Source organism: Myotis lucifugus, unplaced genomic scaffold (genome assembly GCF_000147115.1).
Source record: "Myotis lucifugus unplaced genomic scaffold, Myoluc2.0 scaffold_204, whole genome shotgun sequence".
In the NCBI taxonomy this organism is placed as follows: Eukaryota; Metazoa; Chordata; class Mammalia; order Chiroptera; family Vespertilionidae; genus Myotis; species Myotis lucifugus.
The window spans coordinates 1,103,272-1,122,061 of record NW_005871252.1 but is presented as its reverse complement, the minus strand read 5'-3'; positions in this window follow the sequence as shown (position 1 = coordinate 1,122,061).

Here is an 18,790-nt window from a genome sequence, read left to right as displayed (position 1 = left end):
GATGAATAAGACACAACTTGGAATTCCACAATAATGTCCCCCTGTCAGCCTTCTGAGTCTGACCAGAGAAAAGGGCCAGGGCCAGAGCCAGGAATGGGAACACACAAGAGTGGGCACGGGAACAGGAGGACGTATAGAAGGAGAGGGAGGGGGACAGGAAGGAGAATAAGAAGTAAACCTTACATAGCACCTGGACTCTTCAAAGAAATTGCACATCCACTGATAACCATCATACTGCCTACACCACTTCTATTCGCTCAGTGATGTTTGACGGAGCCTCGTGGTACCCTAGAGTAGAGGAAGGGCATATACAAAACCAAGCTTTACAGCCAAGGGACATGTGGTCTCAGAGAGGCCACCTTACCCAAAGTCACAGAGGTAATCAGAGGGAGAGCCAGACCTCAGGACTCCAGCACAGTGCCCGCCCCACCACAAAGAGGACAGAGCCTGTGGTGTGTTTATCCACAGCTACTTTGCCTGCCAAAAGCTAACATGGTAAAAAGGCTCTTTTCCCTCACTGTCGCCACGATTAGATTCCTTGCCCTCCCATCCTCACCTCCCTCAACCCCCTTACCAACAAACAATTATCTGAGCCCAGTTACACGCCCTTCTTAAGACCAGCCCTCCCTGCAATTACAACAGAGAAAGAAAAAGAAAAAGTCAAGTTGCCAGAAGATGTCTCAAATTGGCTGCAGTGACACAGAAATCACAGAATCGGCTACATCCCCAACTCTGCTTCCGTTCCGAATCCAGGCCTTTGTGTAATGACATCTAATCAGGCAGAGGAATCAGCTGAAATGAGGGCTTCTGTAAAAATCACTGCTCGTCTAGTTCTCAGCAGTTAAGTCTCTTAAATGCCAACCTGGTAGGAAGTAAGAAAGTTTTTCTCCTTCATTACAAGTCTCAAAGCCATTGAGTGCTCTCAACTTCGAGCTGAGCTAGTTGTATATTCCAGAGGATATACACGTTCTTTCTCTATCTGCTGGGTTTGAATGGTTTTAAGTAACTCGAAGAAGCAGCGTCCACATCATTAATGATGCCCAAGTTGCCAATAAAATATTCAGTTCTTTATCCAGATATTTATAAACCTTTAGACGTCTTTGGAGATGTAGATAACTTGACTAGGATTTGGGGCTTTGATGAAGTTTCTCTACCACCAGGGCTCTACACCCACTAGCCCTACAATTTGGCTGTGTGACCACTAGATGGTGATAGTGTGCCACAGCCCAGAACCAGTGGGGCTGAGATCAGCGGACCTTCCCCAACACTTGCTATCTATCAAAGAGCAACCTCTTCGCATACACCTTACTGAGTCTTCTACCACATTTAAAATGTTACCTTTAGCAAAGCATTTCAATCATGACCTCTAGGTTAGGTCCCTCATAATCTGCAGAACTCAGTACCAAATCTTAAGCCAGGCATTGAGGGCCCTCCAAGGTAACAACCACCCCACGACCCACATTCACCCCCACTAATCTCCTACACAGTCCCCATGTTTCAGCCACCCTTCAATTCATATTTCCTACACATACACACAATGCAGACTAGACCCCACAGTCCCCACTCTATACATTGGCTCTTGCCCTTCTGATATGCTTGGAAATCCCCCCATGGCCACCCATCCTTTAGGTACCTCCAAAGACCTTTGCTCAGAAAAACTCCTTCTTCAAAGGGGCCTAGAGCCCAAAGTTCTATTAGTATTTATAAATACATTAAGGGTTGTTCCCTGTAGGAAATTTGTAAACTGTAGATTAGCAAAGGATTTTTAACAATAGTTCTAATTTCAACACTCAGAGGTAGCCACTTGATGGTATTATAAATTAACCTTGATGTTTTTAGGATAAATGTGTGTTAATAAGAGCTGGATCACATAACCTGCTTCATCCACTTAGTTATATATCTCTTGAACATTTTCCCACATCATTAAATAGCATATGAGGCATTTTATGACCCCCCAGGAGAGGATGCCGTGTGACAGAAAGTACACTAGGCTTGAAACCAAAACATCCAGTTTCCATTCTGCTTCTGGCATGTACTTCCTAAGGCTGGGCAAGTTCTTTAGTGTCTCTGAGTTCGTTCTATGAAGCAGTGTCATGCCTACCTCAGTGTTTCTGACTGCCTAAGTGAGAGAATGTATGTGAATATGTCTAGCATGGAGCCTGCCTCAGAGTGACCCTCAATCGCTATGCATCCCTTTCCTTTCCACTTAGTGTGATTTATTTCTCCTCCCAACCCCCACTACTCTTTGTGCCTCCCTGTGGCTCTATCCTGCTGGTTCTACCTTAGAGGGATTTGTGAAAATGCTGTATTCTTCCTACCAGGGCATAAGCAGACCCTTGAAGGTGGGTCTGCAGCCCCCAGCACAATGCTGGCTCCGCAGGTGGGCACTGCATGGGGCCTCCTTGAGCCTTAACCACCACTCGCCATTCTGAACTGTTCCCTTTTGCATCCCTGTACACAGCTTCAGAGAGAGTCTGGGCTTCTTTCAGACCCTGGCTTGACTTTGATGTTAAAAAATATTCAGTCTGGAGCTTGGCTCTTTAGGGTCCTGACGAAGCCGCGATGCTTGGCATCTCCCCACTGTGGCTTCTCTCTTGGCAGCAGTGCTGTGGTCTCTCTGATCCCAGAGAATAAACTAGCCAGGTGAGCGGAAGGGCAGTGTCTTCCCCACCCCTCCTCCTCCACATAGTAACCGACCAAGTGCTTCCGCTGGGAACCAGACCTCTCTGAGGCTTTCTCCAGACTCGGCATTCTTGGCCTCATGCTTTCTTCGTTGTTGGGTTTTATTTTTCATGAAAAAGCACTTTGGACTCTTTTTTAACCAGCTGATTGGTCTGTATTGAAGCTAAAGCCCATTCCTGCTTTTTCCCTCAAAACCCCCAGAAACTGCCTTCCTTACAAACTGCCTTAGAAAAGAGAGCCTCACATTAACGTTACAGAACATTCTGGAAGGAAACTCATCAGATTTCACCACAAAGTTGAGTCTCCTGTGGACCTTACTCTCCTGTGGACCTTACTGCCAACTCTACTAGGCAAGTGAAGTGAAGCAGGCGCAGAAGGCAGCCCTGCGACGCACGGCACCTGCTCCTGGAGACGACGTGTGTCACCAGTGTCACGTGTGGTCTCTGGAGCCAGATTGAGGTAAGATTCCCTGTTGTGCCACTTCCTAGCTGTGCGACCCAGGGGGAGTTGCTCTGTCTTTCTGATCCCTACGTCCCACTGTCAAATGTAAGACTCCCACTATTGCTTTGCCATGTACATTGAAACAAATGCCACGTCTTAAATCAACACAAAGGTGTTACAGTTCTGGGTGAAAGAAGTCCTCAAATCATGGTGCTGGCAGGATGCGGTCCTTCAGAGCACTAGAAGGACGCATAGTCTCCCTTTTCCAGCTTCTAGAGGCCCCCTGCAGTCCGGCCAATGGCCCCTTCTTCACCTTCAAATCCCTCTTGCCCTCCCTCCACTTACAACATCACCTCTCCTCCTCTACCTCCAACCCTCCCACCTGCCTCTTAGAACAGTGGTTCTCAACCTTCTGGCCCTTTAAATACAGTTCCTCATGTTGTGACCCAACCATAAAATTATTTTCATTGCTACTTCATAACTGTAATGTTGCTACTGTTATGAATCGTAATGTAAATATCTGATATGCAGGATGGTCTTAGGCGACCCCTGTGAAAGGGTCGTTCAACTGCCAAAGGGGTCATGACCCACAGGTTGAGAACCACTGTCTTAGAAGGACCATGCTACACTGGGCCCACCGAATCATCATCTATATATATGAAAGCCTAAGCGACTGTTTACCTGGTAGCTATGACGCGCACTGACCACTGGGGGCAGACGCTCAATGCACAGGTGTGGAAACATGGAACAGACTGATGAATCTCAGAGGGGAGGGGGACGAGGGTTGGAAGTGATTACCAAAGATCTTATATGCATACTAGAGGCCCAGGGCATGTATTTGTGCACCGGTATAGTCCCTAGGCCTGGCCTGCGGGGATTGGGCCAAAACTGGCTCTCTGACATCCCCTGAGAGATCCTGGATTGCGAGAGGGCACAGGACAGACTGAGGGACCCCACCAGTGCATAAATTCGTGCACTGGGCCTCTAGTCCTATATAATAAAGAGGTAATATGCAAATTGACCATCACTCCAACACACAAGATGGCCGCCCCTATGTGGTCAAAGATGGCCACCCCCATGTGGACACAGGCTGGCCGCCACAAGATGGCCTGCAGGGGAGAGCAGTTGGGAGGGACAAGGCCTGCAGGGGAAGGCAGTTGGGGGGACCAGGCCTGCATACAAGGGAAGTTGGAAGGGACAAGGCCTGCAGGGAGGGCAGTTGGGGGGACCAGGCCTGCAGGGGAGGGCAGTTGGGAGTGACCAGGCCAGCAGCGGAGGGCAGTTAGGGGTGACTGGGCCAGCAGGGGCAGGCAGTCGGGGGTGACCATGCCTGCAGGGGAGGATAGTTAGGGGCGGCCAGGCAGGCAGGGGAGGGCAGTTAGGGATGACCAGGCCAGCAGGGGAGGGCAGTTAGGGGCAATTGGGCTTGTTGGGGAGAAGTTAGGTGTCGATCAGGCTGGCAGGGGAGTGGTTAGGGGGTGATCAGGCTGGCAGGCAGAAGCGTTAGGGGCAATCAGGCAGGCAGGCAGGCGAGTGGTTGGGAGCCAGCAGTCCTGGATTGTGAGAGGGAGTCAGACATGCCTCGAGGGGTCCCAGATTGGAAAGGGTGCATGCTAGGCTGAGGGACACACACCCCCATGCACGAATTTCGTGCACCAGGCCTCTAGTTCTAGAACAGTGGTTCTCAACCTTGGCTGCACATTAGAATCACCTGGGAATCTTTTTAAAATCCTGATTTCTGGGCCTCATCCTCCAGAAAATTCTGTTTCTTTGTTACTAATGTTCGTGTGCCCGCACCCCATAACAAAGAAACAGAATTTCCGGAGGATGAGGCCCAGAAATCAGGATTTTAAAAAGATTCCCAGGTGATTCTAATGTGCAGCCAAGGTTGAGAACCACTGTTCTAGAATAACCTCCCATCTGCAGGCCCTTAACTGATCACACCTGTGAAGTAACATATTCACAGGTTTCAGGGATTGGGTTATGGACATCATTGGGGGCTCATTAATTCGCCTCCTGCCCTTCTCTCATCGGATCTTTATAGAAATACAGAAAGAGAAGGCACACATCGTCCTCAGAATGCTGCCTGGCACCTGGCAGTGCTCAGAAGACATCAGCTAGGATTACAGCAGCATGTCAGCACCAGCATCGGTAGTTAAGAGAAGAGGCGGTTAATGCTTACTCAGATAGAGTGGGGCCATGTGCTTCCAAGTTTAATGGGAGCTAGAGGAAGTGTTATTGGGGCTGGGTAGTGCCAGAGACATCCCTTTATGGCTTCATATCCTTATCCTTAAAAACCAGTGTTTATTGGGCACCCACCAGGTAGCACCACTTTTCATTCCTCATAATAAGACTCAGGTTACACACTTTGTTCAGGTCATTCAACTAGTGACTAGCAAAGGCAGGACTAAATTCTCTTGTGTCTGACTCAAGAGCCTGTCTGTCCTCTCTCTGGGCACCAGGATGGGGTGAACTACTGGCTCCTATGCTCTCTGATGTGCAGAACAATACCAGGCCTACCCCATACACTCTTTCAGGGCAGAAAGCAAGGGTTGTGCCTCTCCTGTGTCCCCCACAGCCCTTGTCATTTTTCCAGGAATAGGAGAATGCAACCAGTGCACCATCAGCATCACCTGGAGGGCCAGAGCACTAGGTCCTCAGCCCCTCCCCCAGACTTCAGCAGGTCTTAATTTGCATTTCAAATAAGCACCCTGGTGACACTGTGGTCCAGGCCCACTTTGAGAACCACTGCACCTGAGAGATCTGGAGGTAAATCCATGAGAGGAGAATAAACTGCTCAGATGTGTGGGATCAATGCTCACTGGTCTCCACAAACGCTTTCCACGTTTTGATGTCCACAGGGCTGTGGGGGCCACTTGACTGACACTGCCCAGCAGAGGGATGGGGGTGACCTCTCCATGGAACTCACAACAACTCCTTCAAGTTCCCTGCTGTCGCTCCAGGTGGCCCCATCTGCAGCCTTGGCGTTATCACAGCATCAGAAGAGGGGCCGGGTCACCTGTGCTCCCAGTCTGCAGCTAGACCAGACAATGACATACAAGGGACGAAGCCTAACAGTGCCTTTGGAAATGAGGCAGCAGGAGACAGTGGCAATTTTTTTCTTTTTTTTTTTTAGGAGCAAAGCTTCTTCAGGCCACCAATCCTCAACACCTCCCCCACCCAAGTCATGAACTTGCTGGGCTTCAAGGAATTCGGGAGCCAAGCTCTCAAGAGTGCTAGTGGCATTATTTAGATGTGACCCTAAGGCTGAAGGGCATGCTCACTAGCATATTTGGGAACAGCTGTTGATAAAGATGTTAAGTTTTGCTCAGGGGACCAGTTGCAATGAGGAGCATTTTATGAGAACAATACATATTGTAGACATCTGAATATATTTCCATGAGAAAATAAGGATGAAGGAAACAAAAAGATGGTATAGTGTTCTTACACAGCCGATGAATATTTAATACGCTAGGGCTTATCTTTAAGGGGGAAAAAATCCCTCTGCAATTTTACACGTGTTCTACAATAGCAATCCATATACAAAATGACAAACACCACAGCCACCCATATAAATACCATGTATTTCATTATTCCCTTACTACAGTGGCACAAAGACCAGCTGCTACGTGAAGTATCATGAAAACATAAATTACTGGTTATAAATAGCGTATTTAAAGCATGAGGCCATCCAAAACCGGCCAGTTTAACATAGGCTGCCTAGAACAAGTCTGAGGAATTCATGGGCCAGGCAGGGAAACTCAAGCAGAATATTCAGATCATAGGAGAGCAGCCAACAGAAGCTGCAAGAGGGGCTCTCCACAGAGTGAGAGGGGACAATGCAGCCTTCTCGGGGGCCCAGGGGAACAATTCTACTTTCAGTTGACCCTTGCAACCCCAAAAGGGACCGATTCACAGACTGCTTATCACCACTATTTTTAACTTCTTGGCAGACGAACCCAGTGCAATGGGAAAATCGCCCAAAGTAAATACACACTCTCATTTGATTCTTCCCCTGACAAGTAATTTTCTACTATTTTCTGTTAGAACCATTTCCAGGATAAATCGTGCTCCAGAGGCAGAACTTAAGCATGAGGGTCCTCTGAAGAGCATCTATCCGAGACAGGGGAGGGAAGAAAAGACGTGTGTCTGCTCTCCGCTCTAGATGCTAGGTCCAAACAAGCCCTCGGAGAAGCTTCCCAAACTTTTCACCTTTGAGGATCCTTTGCCACTATTATTCCCCCTCCCCGAGTTTTGCTACCACACAAAATGACCTAGTCATTTATAATTATTTTTCCATGAGGCAGCTGAATATGAATAACATTTTCCAAGAATTGTGTTTATGTGGAACCTATACACACATTCTCTCCTGGAATTCTTGCCACAATCCTATGAGCTGGGGACTGCTGTTAGCCATGCTTTACATATGGGAAACAGGACCACACAGGGGAAGTACCTTGCCTGAGATCCTGGAGCTGGAAGGCAGTGCAATGAATCTAAAAGTCAGATCTGTCTCCAAAACCCATACTTTTAACCACTGCACTGGACTGCTTTACCTTCTCCATGTTAATCTCTGTTAACCCAGTTCCAGACCAAAGAAAGGACTAGTCAAAGTAGATACAAACTTATGAAGGATAAATAGATAACTTGCCTTACACTTTCCAAAACACCCAAAATAGCTTGAAGAGTCCCATTAAAGTCTTCATGGTTCCCTAGTTGTCCTAGACCTCACCTTAGGAACCACTGACCTAGAACCACCTGATACCATTGGCAATGAGACTCTTCCAGGACCGAACAAAAATAGCTAGTTAAACATATTGCCTGATGCCCTGGGAAATAAAGTCAAATCAAGTCAAAACTCTGAATGAAGTTCAAGGTTCTTCTTGAATTGGCCCTCACTATCTTTTCAAATCCATCTTCCAGAACTGTGTTACGCACGGAGTCTGAATCGATAGGTGAGAGTCCTGAGAACCCGTACTTTTAGCAAGCTCCTGGGGAGATCTTCTTCATTGGCAGGTTGGACTGAGAAACATTTCCATCTGATCATGACTATCCACAGGCATAACTCTAATCTCCTAAGTAACTCACCATTTTCTTTCTTTTCTTTTTATTTATTTTTAGAGAGGAAAGGAGAGGGAGAGAGAGAAACATCAATAATTAGAGAGAATCACTGATTGGCCACCTCCTGCATGCCCCCGATTGGAGATTGAGCTGGCCACCCGAGTATGTGCCCTAACCAGGAATAAAAAACCGGGACCTCCTGGTTCAACCCCTGAGCCATGCCAGCTGGGAGCAACTCGCCATTCTCTAGGCACATTACCAACTCTCTCAGCTTTGTGCTTTGCTCATGACCTTCCCCCAGCCTGAAATGCATGTCTCACCCTTTCCTCCCAGGCCCAGCTCAAAGGACTCCTCTAGTAAACCTTGTCTGCTGGCTCACGTTAGACTTTGCCACGTCCCACCTGTCTCCGGGCCACCCTGCTTACATTCTGCCTTTTACCTTGGAGAGCTGTTCCCTTGTCTGACTCAGTGGACAGTAGGCTCTTTAAGAACAGGACTGGTTCTTACTAACATTCTTTGCTCACCCTGTTCTTCGTATAGGCACTGGCCATAGAAGGTTCTTAATAAGGATTAGCAGGTCTAATGTGCCACTGGAGACCAGGAGTAGCCACTGTACTAGAAAAAGGCTTCTTCCCTCACCTATAAATGGGGGAAAGGAAAGGGCCAGATGAGAGGCTTGTATGGGAATTAAACAAAGAGAAAAAAGGGGTGGTTCATGTTTCCCTTACAAATGTGATCCAGAATTATTAATGGACCAATGGCTCTCAGGAACTTGTATTTACTGCGATCAAAACTTCCTGTAATGAGCTCTGACATAAAGTTTTAACATTTGCATTTGTCATCATGACCAACTAGCTCAATCACACCTGAAAGGAAGCGAATGCCTCCTGAGCCCTATGGCACCTTCCCAGACCCCATTGATCCTCAGCCATCCAAGTCTGCATTTTCAACTTGCATCTGTTCCCTGGGGGACAGATTTTACTGGTTACCAACTAAAGTTTATGGAGCACTTACTGTGTCCCAGAAACTGCAGCCTCTATGTATATGCACAATATCTAATCTTCACAGCAGCTCTCTAAGCTATTATTATCACCATTTCATAGATGAAAGCACTGAGCTCAGAGAGGTTAAATAACCTGCCTCCAGTTGCACAGATAGCAGTGCTGGAGTTTAAACTTAAATATGTCTGTCTGGCAAGTCCATGTTCTTCATTACTCTGTTAAGTTTTTTTTTTTAACAAGAAGATCTCTATGATTTTACAAAGTATATGCAATGACATCAGAATGTTAGCGGAAGAAGGAAAGGCTCTGGGTCTACGCTATAGCTGCTGGACAGAGCTCCATCCTGAGGGCTCACTTGCCAAGGGCACAGAGCTCATCAGACAAAGGTTTGAGCCTGCCTGGGACCCTTCCAGGCCCTACAGGGCCACACCCTCAGTCTTAAGAACCCTGGACTCAAGGGAACCTGGCGCCCAGGCCTCCGTGAGTACAGATGCCCAGCTGCCTCGCCAGCACAGCCTCTCATCAGGTTTCACAAAATCAGAACAGCCAAGGAGACTCTCAATATCCAGGGTCTCATTCTCTCATTTTGAAGATGGGGAAGCTGAGACCCATGGTAGTTAGGTGTTTGTCCAGGTCACACAGCTAATGAACCACTAAGCTGAGGCTCAACCCCATGCTTCTAGCTGTGAGCCAGGCTTGTCTTTTGCCTTTAAAAAGAAAATCAGACACAAAAAGAGCAGGATCACTGCAGCAGAAAAAACAGTAAGAACTTACATAAAGGAAAAAAGTGTCCCCCTGGCTCAATCCAACCCCAAGCGCCTGCCCTCTAGAGAGGTTGGTATGTACAAGTCATACATCATCAGACGATTTCCTAAACTCATACACATGTATACAAACACCCCCCTATTCTTTGTTTAACAAAGGTGAACACACACATTCATTTCTGAAACTTTTGTCACTTAGTTGAGTATATTCCCAGGTCAACTAGACATGGTTCTTTCTTATTCAATGATACAACACTCCACAGTCAGGAGGTTGCACGATGTGTCTAAACATTCTCTTCCTGGTGGGTAGTCCAATGGTTGGGTGTGCCTTCTGCTGGCCCCCCTACTGCCATTTAAGTAATGAACTCTTCCAACTGTAGTGGGGAAGGGGTGTCCTCTAACTCGTGTGGTCTTATGTGGATCAAAATGAAAACCTGGTCTCCTAAATGCAGTGTCTAGGGGAACACTCGGTTTTTTGAGAGTAAGTTCCATTTCCTGGCACCAGATGGCCAGCACTTTAAGTAAACCAGTCTCTGGAAATGAAGTATTTTTACTGGTTGCTTAACAACCTGCTTACTGAACAGACTGAACTTGGGCAAGCCAATGTTTCCTCATCTGTAAAATGGGCAAACAACAGTACTTACCTTATAGAGTTGTACAATTCATAATTAAGTGAGGTAATACATAGAAAGGGCTTCACGTGGTGCCAGGTACATAATAGCATTTACTAAAAAGGGCTACTATTACTGTTGTTATTGAAATTACGGATGGCATTCATACAAGATCAAGAGAGTTACGGAGGTTTTCATAGGAATGTTCATGATTTCTAAGTCTTGACCACAGGTGGGGTGCCAGGGAGTTGATAAAGAGAAAGGGAACAGGGTCAGTCAGCTTAAGATGGATGTTGGTGGCTGAACATTTAAAAAACACTGAAGAGATACTCCCCGCCCGGAACACTCAGTGTTTATCATGGGCCTTCTGTGAGCTGACAGAAGGAGCTTTGATGTTTAAGTCTAGAACATTACAGCACCCACAATTAAGGCTATTTCCAGCAAAGAAGGAGGACTTGCATTTCCAAATTAAAGTTAGAGCATCCAAGTGTCCAGGAGGGGGCTTTGAGGAAAATGCAATTAGCAGAGCAGGTAAGTGAAGACTTGTGTTTTCAAAAATCTGCTTTTAGAGATATGAAGGGGTTGGCTTTTTCACCCTACATCTCTCAACATGTTTGTAATTTGTGTGGTCTGCACACTCCAGATTTTGTTTTGAAAGGGGACTTTATAAATCACTGTACTATTGCTTCAAATAATTGAACCAAGGACTAATTTGTGGTTGCACACATGTTCACCACCATGTGAAAAATACTGCTGTCAGCACCAGGCCCAGTTTCTATCACATCACTGTTCGTACATTGCAATGTGCATCTAAATGTTGCAAATCTGGAAGGGGGAAGTATAAAGAATTAAAAAATATATAAGGAAGAAAGGAGACGTGAGGGAAAGAAGGAAGACGCAGAGGGAAAAACCAAGGGAGGAAAAATAATCATCCTTCTGTCTTAGCCTTAACAAAGACTTCCAAGAGTCAATGTGTTTAGAATACTCTCGTTCTCTGTTAATGGCATTAACTGAACAACAACAAAAAAGAGCAATGAACCTAATGTGTGCTTTTCAAAATCCTTTGATTCTAATTCCATTCAGCTATAAATCTGGGTTATTACTTGAAAAGCTAGATATATCCTGACTTTCCTAAAGTGATGCAAAATATTCAATCCCAGGCCAAGAAAAATCCCAAACCAACCAAGAAAAGTCAAGGAAAATTGAATACAGAAGCTTTTGACTTGAATTATTCAGGTCCAAGGAAATTAAGTCTTTCATCTTTTCTCTCTAGTTAACTTTTAGAACATTTTAAATACTTTGCCCTAAATATTTCAAAATATATTCCCAAAGTGATCAAATTCCATTTTATGAACTGAAGAGTACAGATAAATACATCAATTTTGTCTAGAATACCGATACCCATTTCTTTCATGGATATTGAAAAAAATGATAGTACTGTGTCTATTAAAATGCTTCCAAAGTATCATTGGAAAAGCTTTTCAATATTTTGATTAATTTAACTCTAAAATAAATTATCCCAAAGTGCTTCTTAAAGAAAAAAGATACTCTCTAAGAAGAAACTATCAATGAGGATACCAATTTACCAATACACACAAAGTAAATTGGACAAGAAAATCTACTTTGTGAATTAGTAAACATAGAAAACAAGCCTACATATAATTAACACCAAAAAAAGAGCACAGACTACCAAGAGACATCTGATAAATAAAAACATCAAACCAATGGCACAGTCCTTGAATTGCTAACTGTATAGAATAGATACAACTTTTAAATTAGCTTTGGATGGTAGGAAAACATTTGGGGGGGCCTAACCCATATTTCATGTTTTCCCATCTTCCTTCCTCATCCACACATTTTTTCCTTTGGCTCAAAGAAATCGTAAGCACACGTAGGTTCTAATGTGCATGCAAACCTCAGAAACACAGTCACGTGAAATACCCACAGATTAATCCTGAACTGAAATTCAGACAGGAGGTCATCAGCCTGCAGCTCTGCCTCCTCAGGGTCCTTTCAAGCCATTCCCAATGTTTCAGCATCTCCACCTTGTGGAAAGCGAGGGCATCATTTAGCTCAGCAGGTCCCACAAGAGTGGTCCATGGACCCCTGAGGGTCTCCAAGACTCGTTCAAGGAAACCCATGAGGTCAAAACTATTTTCATAATAATACTTATCACAAGAAGTGGAGTTTTCTAGAGGCTACATGACATGTATTATGGCAACAGACGGAATGCAGGAGCAGAGCTGAGAATCCATCCAGCTGTCCTCTATTAAGCCAAACATAAAAGAGATTATTCACAAAATAAAAAAAAGAAGGCCAATCTTCTGTTTTTGTTTTGGGAAATTGTGTGTGTGTGTGTGTGTGTGTGTGTTTTCATTTCAATGTTATTTATGTTAGGATGCAATGGGTTTATTATTTTAAAAATAAATGTATTTTAAAATATTTTCTCCATTTTCAGTTCTAATATGGAAAATGTCAATATATATAAACAAAAGCTCTTGAAAGTCCTCAATAATTTTTAAGAGTATTAAGGGATCCTGAGACCAAAAAGTTTGACAACCATCAATTTGACACAATGCTTGACATACAGTAGATGATCAATACATGTGTAGCAAGTTGACTGATTAAAGGGTTTTCATTATGATTTTTAAATGTACAAGAAACTCCACAGTTCAATAAATGGATATGGCCAGGAAAGGCCCTGGGATGACCATCTTCCTCCGTATCTGCTTACAATGCAATTTAAAAGAAGATGGTACAAGCACAAAGTGTAGAAAAAACAATATTGCATTAAAGATAATACAGTATTTGTTTTGCATTATAAGTATGGCTTATAGACATAACAGGTAAGTAAAGACAAGTAAAGTAAAGGTGGGTAGGTATTAGTACAAATAGGTTCTAATTCTAAGTGGACTTCCTTTACTCATCCTCTCCCCACTTATTTCTCACTTCAGAGAAACAATATCTTCTATGAATTTAGTTCTACTAAAGCAGTGTATGAGAATGTCATACACAGGCTAATTAAACTATGCAAACCCTGCATGCTTCAAGTGCTTAGAGCCCACAAGGTCCTGGGCTTGTCTGTGTGGACCAATTAGTTAACTCTGTTGGGTTCCATGGCCATAGTGTTCATGTGCTTCTCCCAGTTTTCTTCCGAGTAATGTCTTATTTCTCTTGGAAAATCCACTTTGGACAATTATGTCCTCCATAAAGCTTTCCTTGAATTCTCTTTCCCAGAGAAGGTTAACATTCCTTCATCTGTCCTATCTCTATACTATGCACACACTTCTGTGGCAGCAAGTAGAACTTGCTATTGAAATTCTTTCTTTTCACGCTCTCCCTGAGTAGACAGGAGACTACTTGAAAGCGGCCATGTGTTGCCACCTGCATGTTCTAGTACCTGTCACAGTGCCAAAACCTGGGAGACACTTCACAAACCCACACCAATTCTAGTCAGTCATCTTACAGATACATAGGACAATTACCAGAATTAAGCTAATTGCAAAATAATAATGAGGAAGCAGTGAAATTCCATATTTTTCAGCCCAGTTACAAAGCCAGGAGGTGTGTCCCAGTGATGGTGAGTTAGTCTTGCCATGCTTGAGAACAGAGAGCAGTCCGCGTGAAGAAAGCCCCCTTATAAATAAAAACATACCTCCTGGAAGAACATCTAGTTCTTTCATCCTCCTGAAAGGATACAAATTGCAAGTGACATAGGCAAGTATTGCACATGATGGATTAAAGGAAGGTAGGAACTCACAAGGCAGAAAGCAGGACCAAAGTGAAAAACAGTCAATTAGCAGAAAAGGACTGGAGAAGCGGGGAAATCTAACAAACTGGAATGTTTGTGCAACATCAAAAATGGTTGGGAAGTCATGCTCCAAAGTCAATCGGCCTTTGGTGCCACCTTGTAAGTGACATGCCCATCAGCAAGAACACACTTTCATTAGCAGAGCAAAGGGAGAATTTGTTTGCCTAGGGTTATCTTTGGCAAAGAAATGGGTAAAGTGGGTTGTTTCCTACTTTAAGAATATGGCCATATGGTAGGAATTAAGATGTTGCTCAGACTCTAATATGGAAGAGCTGTCTGCATACTTCCAAAGGAAGAGCCGATGCCAGTGATACCCAAAGGAAATTTGAGATTGGGTAACGACAGGCAATGTAATCTCATGAAAAGCTACAGAAAGGAAAAGTCTCTTGAAGCACAAAGAGCTTGTCCATCCTTACAACCTGACAACATAATTGGGTATGTATCCTTTCGTTAGACTTTGAAGATAGCAATTTCGTTCTCATTTATTAGTCTGATTTCAAACCACCTTATTGGATGTCTCAATTATCAGAGAGTCGAAGGTCATATAACACCCAGACATTCTCCATATCTGTTTTATTTATTCCATTATAACTCAGTTTTCCTCATTAGAGCTAGAGTCTTAGCCCAGGGGGAAATCCCACTATGCTAGAGCTGAAAGTCACCCCAGGAATGGACTAATCTAACCCCATCCACTTCAGGATAACTGATTCCAGACAACTCAAGTTCATTGCCTGAGGTCACACAGCCAATGACTATCAGAAACTGACAGGGCCCCAGGTCTCCTCTCCTCTAATTCAGTGCTGTTTCCATGATACCAAGGCAAAGAAGTATAGATGCTCATTTGGAAATGGGCATTTGGACAAATTGCTAGCCCCAAGCACCATTTCCTCCCTACGTAAATAAAAGCAATGCTTTCCACCTGCCACCGCCACCCCAAAACATCCACTGTAGGTGTTTATCCCCTCAAGCCGACTGTAGGAAGATGGAAGATGGAAGACCAGCACCACCTCAAAGCAGCGGTGTTGATTGTAAAAGCTGCTTGCTATTAGATGAGCCAGGCACAGGCTGAACATGGTCCACGCAGCTGTCTAGGAGAAACGGGCTCTTTGCCTCACCTCAAAGTGTCTCCCCAAAGTGTTTGTTGATTGCAAAAGGAAAAATAGTTAAGAAGCCTGGCAGACACTACCTTAACTAAGGGGTAGAGGTTTGCATCCCCGGAAATGGGATAAACGGATGTCACGTTCCCCTGATATAATGTGCTGGGAAGGACACTTCACCTCTGTGGTCTTCCCAAAAATGCTGGCCTCCACTTAACCATGACATAACCCAAGCTTGGGGACATTCTATAAGCTACCTGACTAGTGTTCTTCACAGAGTCACGATCATGAAAAACAGGGGAAAACCCAAGATATGTCACAGGTTGGAGGAGAATATGGAGGCAAGAAAACTAAATGCAAAGTGAGATCGTGGATTGGATTCCGAAACAGAAAAGGGACACTAGTTCTGTGCCAACATGAATTTCTTAGTTTTGATCATTATACTGTGGGCATATTGTGGGGGTGTTACATTTGGGTGAACTGGTTGAGGAATGGGCAGGAGCTCTGTACTATCTTTACGACAGTTCTGCATGTCTAAAATTATTTCAAATTAAAAAAATGTTTTAAGTCGATCATGGGTGGGCAGGAGACACAGCTGAAGACTGTCCAGTCCCTCCTCTCAACCCTTTATTAATTTTTTATTCTAATTACTTGTGTATCTAACTTAAAAATGATAATGCTTTAAGGGCAAAAACCAGGAAGAACCTTTATTACTGCTAAGAGCACCTCATCCTATGTTTTCCACAAAGTAAGTGCTCAATTAAAAAGTTGGCTACACCAAGACATAAACAACGTAAGTGTCCATTGATGGCTGAATGAATAAAGAAGTTGCGGTATAAACAGAATGGAATATTACTAAGCCATAAACAAGAGGAAAATCCTGCCAAATGTGACAATATGGATGGACCTTGAAGACTTTATGTTAAGTGAAATAATTCATAAAATGACAAATACTCTATGATCTCACTTATATGTGGAATCTAAAACCAAACTCATAGAAAAAGAGATGAGAGTAGTGGTTACCAGTGGCAAGAGAAGGGAGAAGCTGTAGAGGAGGAGGGGACTTTGATGAAGGTGATGAAAAGGTATAAACTTCCAGGTTTAAGATAAGATACATCAGCACTAGGGACGCAATGTACAACAGGATGACTACAGTTAATATTGCTAGATGGTGTATTTGAAAGCTGTTAAGAGAGTAAATCCTAAGTGTTCTCATTACAAATTAAAAACACACATTTCTTTTCTATATCTATATGAGATGATGGATGTTAACTAAACTTATAGTGAGAATCTTTTTACAATACTAGTATATGTAAGTCAAATCATGATGCTGTAACCTCACACTTACTAATATACAGTGCTGTATGCCAATTATATCAACAAAACTGGGGGGAAATGTCAGTGACATGAATGAATAAGTTACATTCAATAGCCCCATGCTGTCCTTTTCATACTTCTCCTCCTTGCATTCATGTCAGACACACATTACCTTGTCTAAACCTGCCCATCCTTGGAATTCACAGAGAAGGGGAGGGTTCCCTGGTGCTCCCACACCCCTCTGCCCTAACACAATGAGTCTTTCACCTAGGGCTGCCCTGACAGAGCCATCTCCTACTACAGCCCATCCCTGTGTCCACAGAGCTCACAAACCCATCTCTGCACAGCTGCTGTTAGATGCACCTGCTTCCCATGGATGAGTTATACGCATTTAGCTGCATTCTATCATTTGTCCCCCAATCCCTCTTTCCACGAGTTAAACATACAAACTATGTTTGCAACCATATTTCTGTCCCTTCACAGGATCCAACACAGCACACTGCTCTCACCCACTACACATCTAAAAAGCAAATACTGTTTAAAATGCTCTGTGCCCTTTGCCTAGACTACCCTTCATCTCCTTCTCAGTCTGAAAAGTGTTCAGGCGTCCTCCCAAACTTTGTGAGTCTTACCATCTCCTCCAAGAAGCCTCCCCCAAATACCCCTTAGCATCCCCTGAGAGAAGGCTCATCCTCCTTAGAATGAACTGCTTCCTTCCCTGTGGTGCCTCTGTACCCGATACATAATTCTGCCTTAGTACTTGCAACACACTCTGTTTTAATTACCTATTTATACACCCATCACCCTGGCTATAACCTGCACATCCCATGTGTCTGCCTCCTTAGAAGGTTTCTGGGTGCTAGGAGGCAGAGAATGGGGATAAATCATTTTCTGATTTAGCAAACATTTGTTGTATCACTGACTACATGCCAAGCACTGTCCTAGGGATACACAATAAACAGCTGTGACAAGGGCCTAGCTGGTTTCTGTGCCTCAGGCCCAACAGAATCTCAACTCCTCACCACAGCCCGAGGCCTCGCCAGAAACTGTTCTGCAGTCACTTCCTCTCTGATCTCTTGCCACACACACACCTGGAAATGGCCCGATGGACACCCACGCTGCCACCACTCGTGTTCCTTGGGCTGCCCCCTCTCTTTTTCTACCGGAAAAACTCCTAAACATCCTTCCACGCCCAGCTTTAACCTTCACCCCAGGGAAAACACAAACGCATTGCATTGCTTAGTATCCAAACCAAAGTTCTCTATGGGGCTGGCCCCTACTAGGATGTGGACAATTGCCCATCCAAGAATTGTCTGCAGAGCACAGTTTCTTTGTTGAATTTAATTATGTAACTCATCCTTGAAGCGTTCATGTGCATCTGTGCTGCCTCTTTGACTGAACTATAAGCTCTTCCCTCCCACTTGCATACATGGGTCATTTAAAAGGATGTGGTCCTGCATGACTGAAGAGCAAACACCATCGGGTACAAGGAAGTGACAGCATCAGGATGACACCTGTGGGCCAGCCGCTGGTGTGCATCAGAATCAGCTGGGAAGCTTGTGAAACATGCAGGAGCCCTAGCGCTGCCCCTGCTGATTCTGACTCAGAGGACCACAGAGAGTTCTAGAAGTCTGAGGTTTCCACCAGGTCCCCGACTCCTGCCAGTTCACTGTGCTTCTCCCCAAACATGAGAACCACTCCGTCACCCCAGGGTCTGACAAGCTCAGGTCCCCTGCCCTCCAAGCTCCTTCCCTCTGGGGCCAAAGGTCAGAGGTGATGTCCCAAGGAGTCACTGAGAGAGAGAAAGCTCAGGGCCCCCTGTGCCGGCTTCTCTCGGGACCTGGCTCCCCATCTGGGAGGCCGCGGAGAGGTGACTGCATGAAGAGAGCACACCAACTACTTATCTGCACTCCGCGAAATGCCAGCGAGTTTGAAAGGCACTTTGTCCAATTAGAAGTGTGGAGAAATATCCATCCTGCCCGTGACAGAGATGAAGTGCTGCTTT